This window comes from Schistocerca nitens, chromosome 3, assembly GCF_023898315.1.
Source record: "Schistocerca nitens isolate TAMUIC-IGC-003100 chromosome 3, iqSchNite1.1, whole genome shotgun sequence".
In the NCBI taxonomy this organism is placed as follows: Eukaryota; Metazoa; Arthropoda; class Insecta; order Orthoptera; family Acrididae; genus Schistocerca; species Schistocerca nitens.
Window position 1 is genome coordinate 191,041,107 of NC_064616.1, and position 6,000 is coordinate 191,047,106.

Consider the following 6,000-nt stretch of genomic DNA (forward strand, 5'->3'; position numbering starts at 1 on the left):
CTGCGACCTCTCATGTCAAGCGACTTCTCTCCACCACACGCTGCGTCCGACCACTTCCGACTCCCGTCGACAACTGTTCGATGGCTACTACTCGCGATAATAATATCTCAGACTCAGAGTTTGTCTATGCACACAGCAGCATCATAGATGTCCAACTTTCAACAAGATATCAAATATAGTATTAAAACAACTATCTTCTACAAGAAGAGCAAAGAATACTTCATTGCAGATGCATACCATACTAGATATTCCTATTTCACAGAGTAAACAAAGTTATTGCTAGTGATTCAGACATTACCTTATGTAGCTGCAGCGATTGTGTTGGCGGCTGAAGTCTCTATGGATTTTTCCGTCTTGCACATCATTTTTTATCAAGTAATACGGGCGTGAGAAACTTGTGAAATTTAAAGAGAAAGGGAAATTTAACATGTTGCATTAGCTAGCCGGCAGGAGTGGCCGAGCGGTTCTAGGCGCTACAGTCTGGAACCGCGCGACCGCTACGGTCGCAGGTTCGAATCCTGCTTTGGGCATGGATGTGTGTGCTGTCCTTAGGTTAGTTAGGTTTACGTAGTTATAAGTTCTAGGGGACTTACGACCTCAGAAGTTAAGTCCCATAGTGCTCAAAGCCGTTTTGCATTAGCTAGGATGAAATTATACTACGGAGAAATGGTTGTAAATTTCCACATGTCTTGGAATTACTGGATTTTGACTCAGTTACAACAAGGTGTTTACTGATAGCTCTTGAAAGGAGAGGAATTGATTGAGCCATTTGTCCTCGTCAGGATTTTGCGATATTCGAATTTGAAAGATAATGGTTCAAATGGCTCGGAGCACTATGCGACTTAACTTCTGAGGTCATCAGTCGCCTAGAACTTAGAACTAATTAAACCTAACTAACGTAAGGACATCACACACATCCATGCCCGAGGCAGGATTCGAACCTGCGACCGTAGCGGTCGCTCGGTTCCAGAGTGTAGCGCCTAGAACCGCACGGCCACTCCGGCCGTTTTGAAAGATAAGGCAGACAAGAATATTTCATATCACCAGACCTATTCTCAGCAACCCTACAGCAAGTTCCAAAATATGTTAAAATCAGCCATATTTTACTGATGCCATTGAACTGTTCGCCTCCAGCGGGATAAATTGCGACAACTAACGACGAAAGCTAAGAGCAAGTTTGGATGTAGGGCTGAAAATCAACTACAATAATTCAACCAATGTATAATCAACACAACGAAAAGGAAATTGTACTAAGCAACCGTGGAGTCATAGAACTAGTTAAGCAGAGTCTACTTTATTTTCATTTATCTTTTTATAGACACACGAGAAACTTCTTTATATAATAAAACAGTCCCAACAGCGTAAAGTTGTTTATTTACTGGGTACTTACTTGTGACCGATTTCGACTTCTGTTCCGGTCATCATCAAACTGCTTACTCCGTGGGAGTCTGCGGAAGCTGGCGAAGAGCAAGCACCCCTGTAGCAGGCATATACCCTCCTGGAAATGGAAAAAAGAACACATTGACACCGGTGTGTCAGACCCACCATACTTGCTCCGGACACTGCGAGAGGGCTGTACAAGCAATGATCACACGCACGGCACAGCGGACACATCAGGAACCGCGGTGTTGGCCGTCGAATGGCGCTAGCTGCGCAGCATTTGTGCACCGCCGCCGTCAGTGTCAGCCAGTTTGCCGTGGCATACGGAGCTCCATCGCAGTCTTTAACACTGGTAGCATGCCGCGACAGCGTGGACGTGAACCGTATTTGCAGTTGACGGACTTTGAGCGAGGGCGTATAGTGGGCATGCGGGAGGCCGGGTGGACGTACCGCCGAATTGCTCAACACGTGGGGCGTGAGGTCTCCACAGTACATCGATGTTGTCGCCAGTGGTCGGCGGAAGGTGCACGTGCCCGTCGACCTGGGACCGGACCGCAGCGACGCACGGATGCACGCCAAGACCGTAGGATCCTACGCAGTGCCGTAGGGGACCGCACCGCCACTTCCCAGCAAATTAGGGACACTGTTGCTCCTGGGGTATCGGCGAGGACCATTCGCAACCGTCTCCATGAAGCTGGGCTACGGTCCCGCACACCGTTAGGCCGTCTTCCGCTCACGCCCCAACATCGTGCAGCCCGCCTCCAGTGGTGTCGCGACAGGCGTGAATGGAGGGACGAATGGAGACGTGTCGTCTTCAGCGATGAGAGTCGGTTCTGCCTTGGTGCCAATGATGGTCGTATGCGTGTTTGGCGCCGTGCAGGTGAGCGCCACAATCAGGACTGCATACGACCGAGGCACACAGGGCCAACACCCGGCATCATGGTGTGGGGAGCGATCTCCTACACTGGCCGTACACCACTGGTGATCGTCGAGGGGACACTGAATAGTGCACGGTACATCCAAACCGTCATCGAACCCATCGTTCTACCATTCCTAGACCGGCAAGGGAACTTGCTGTTCCAACAGGACAATGCACGTCCGCATGTATCCCGTGCCACCCAACGTGCTCTAGAAGGTGTAAGTCAACTACCCTGGCCAGCAAGATCTCCGGATCTGTCCCCCATTGAGCATGTTTGGGACTGGATGAAGCGTCGTCTCACGCGGTCTGCACGTCCAGCACGAACGCTGGTCCAACTGAGGCGCCAGGTGGAAATGGCATGGCAAGCCGTTCCACAGGACTACATCCAGCATCTCTACGATCGTCTCCATGGGAGAATAGCAGCCTGCATTGCTGCGAAACGTGGATATACACTGTACTAGTGCCGACATTGTGCATGCTCTGTTGCCTGTGTCTATGTGCCTGTGGGTCTGTCAGTGTGATCATGTGATGTATCTGACCCCAGGAATGTGTCAATAAAGTTTCCCCTTCCTGGGACAATGAATTCACGGTGTTCTTATTTCAATTTCCAGGAGTGTTACTACTGCAGTGGTTATACCCCTTCTAGAGTGGCGCCTGCTCCTTGCCAGCTTCTCAGACTCCGTGGAGTAAGCAGTCTGATGAAGACCAGAACAGTGGTATAAACCGGTCACCAGCAAATAAACATGTTTATACTATTGCGACTATATACACTAAAATATTTTAACGTAACCACTGAATTTCCAATAGAAGAAGATAAAACGTTTCAAAAAATTTTATATAATACTGACCTGCCACAGCTTCACACAGGTAGCACTAAGTGCTTATGGACGGACAACTTGCCTGGCGTAGCAGCAATAAATTATACACAGAAACCTTCCTCATGAATCATTGTCTATTAATTAAAATTGTATCAAATTGCTATAGTAGTAATTAGACTAGACTTCTCATACAAACAGAACAACACAGAGTGTGACCTTAATTATTAATGTGTGTATAGATATGCGTATAGATATGTGGATGGTGGTCAGGAACAATATTAAAATCTTGTGGGGTGTTGTATTAGAAAGGACGGAAGGGCTTCGTCCCGCCGTAGCTCTCAGTGGTTAACAACCCCACAACAGCCCACAACAGGCCATAACGGAGCACTCACCCCACCATCGCGCCACACCGAACCAAGGATTATTGTGCGGTTCGGTTCCCAGTGGACCCCCCGGGAACGTCTCATACCAGACGAGTGCAGCCCCAAATGATTGCGTGGTAGAGTAATTATGGTGTACGCCTACGTGGAGACAGTGTTTGTGCAGCAATCGCCGACACTGTGGAACCAGCCCGCATTCGCCGAGGTAGATGGAAAACCTCGACACTAACCCGCCGGGCGGATTCGTGCCGGGGACCGGCACGCCTTCCCGCTCGGGAAGCAGCGCGTTAGACCGCGCGCTAGCCGGGCGGACGTGTTGCAGGGTAGGTTATACAGGGAAATAATTGTTAAGAAAAAAATTCGATACGTTGTGTCGTTCCCGAGTTAAAAAATAAAATGAAACGATCGTATTAGCGTTAATGGCCGGGAGTTCCACCTGTGGAATTTTGGCCGCTGAGTTGCAAGTCTTTTGAGCTGACATCACGATGAGAGACTTGCGTGTCAGTGATGGTGAGGGCAACACAACACCCCGTCCACGGGCGGAAAAAGTCTTCGACTCGGCCGGGCATCGAACCCAAGCCCGCTGCAGGGCAATCAGGTTCTCTGACCACTCATCTAAGTAAGCGAACTCCCTAAGAAATAGACATATGATGCCTTCAGTGCAGATGTACACCACGCTCGAACTCTTACGGGAATTGGCGAAACACCTCGAGTAATGAGGATAATGGGCAGGGGCACTATAGGTCAGTAAGTGGGTAAGACGAGAATTTGGGTGTGATGGATGGCATGCTAGGTTAGTGCATGTAGTTGTGATGACCACACTGTCCGGATGGTTTGATGGTCAGAGCATCTGTCTAGCGAGCAGGAGAGCTGGGTTCGAATCCCGGTCCGGCACAAATTTTCAACTTTCCCGATTCATGCATATCAATGCTCACTAGCACCTAAATGTCATTCAGTCCTTTGTGTCTTTATTTATGATGTTTCCATGATCAAATTGGTGTCTGCCCTTTTGGTTATGTCCGAAAGAACAGACACCAAATACACTGATGAGCCAAAACATTATGACAAACTGCCTCGTAACTTGATTGTCAGTCTTTGGAACGAAATACATCACTGATTCAGCGTATCAGGGATCCGGCGGTGTTGGTAGGTTTTTGGAGTCCGCAGCTCCTGGTCGTGCGGTAGCGTTCTCGCTTCCCACGCCCGGGTTCGATTCCCGGCGGGGTCAGGGATTTTCTCTGCCTCGTGATGACTGGGTGTTGTGTGCTGTCCTTAGGTTAGTTAGGTTTAAGTAGTTCTATGTTGAGCGCCCATAAACCCCAACACACACACTTTAAGTAGTTCTAAGTTCTAGGGGACTGATGACCATAGATGTTAAGTCCCATAGTGCTCAGAGCCATTTCCATTTAGGTCTTTGGAGGTATGTGGCATTAGATGTCTGCGCACAGGTCATGTAATTCACGTAAATAACGGGCTGCTGATTCGCGTACTTGGTGATGGCGCTCCGTAGTATTTGAATCAGGCGAATTCGATCGCCAAGACATCAACGTAAGTTTACTATAACGCTCTTCAAACCACTGCAGCACGGTTCTGGCTTCGAGACACGGACAATTATACTGCTGAAACGTGACACCACCGGCGGGGAAGACATCAAGCATGAAGGGATGCAGATGTTTCGCAGCTGTCAGCGTGTCTTCGATTACTACCACAGATCCCATGCAAGTGCAGGAGAATGTCTCTCATAGCATAATACTGCTGCCACCAACCTGCGTCCGTGGCACGCTGCACGTTTCGAGCCGCCGTTCAGCTCGATGACGGCGTTTATGCGGACGACCAGACACCTAGTGTACTAAAAATATGATTCACCCGAAGAGGCGCTACAATTACATTGATCGACAGACGATTCCCAATGATCCCATCCCCACTGTAATCGTAATCGTCAATGTTGTTGGGTCAGCATGTGAACACGTAGGGGTGCGGAGCTCCATGTTGAACAATGTGTGATGAATGGTGTGCTAAAAAACACTTGTGCGTGCACCAGCATTGTGCTTATTCGGCAGAGTTGCCACAGATCACCATCTATCATACTTTACAGAGCAGACAAGCCTCCAAACACCAAGTTAATTCTGTTAAGAGTCGTGGACGTCCAACCATTTAGGGCCTAGTGGTAGTATCACTGTCCTCCTACATCTTTCCGTAGATGCTCATGACAGTAGCAGGTGAAATACTCGTTCACAGGCTCTGCGTAATAATAATCTGCCCATTGTCGAAGTCGCTTATCTCAATGGATTTCCCCATTTGCAGCCCGTATCTTAACTAGGGCGATCTCCCGACTGTGTCTGCTACCATGTCACCGCAGTGTCACCAGGCGACATCCAATGTCAGGGTGGGCAATCAGTGTATAGATCCTATTAAAGCGTCCTCTGCGGCCATTCGTCTGTGTATGGTAGACAGTTGTTATCCTGTGGGTAATGCATCGACTGGAAAACTTTCTCACGATAAG